We start from the raw sequence: 242 nt of genomic DNA on the forward strand, positions 1-242 counted from the left end.
TCCGAGAGAGAGAGACGTCCTCACACATGGGATGGACGTCGAACGCGGTTTTGTATCGCGGGTGACTAATAAAACACACATGAATATAAAATGGCCTGTTGCGCGCTGTGTGTGTGTGTGTGTGTGTGTGTGTGTGTGTGTGTGTGTGTGTGTGTGTGTGTGTGCGTGAGTAGGAGGAGAAGTCGATGGAGGGTATTGCCACGAGCTTCATGTTTTGATTACCAGTCCAATAAGCCCATTAG

This window comes from Oncorhynchus mykiss, chromosome 25, assembly GCF_057628025.1.
Source record: "Oncorhynchus mykiss isolate SJ-2025 chromosome 25, ASM5762802v1, whole genome shotgun sequence".
Taxonomy (NCBI): Eukaryota; Metazoa; Chordata; class Actinopteri; order Salmoniformes; family Salmonidae; genus Oncorhynchus; species Oncorhynchus mykiss.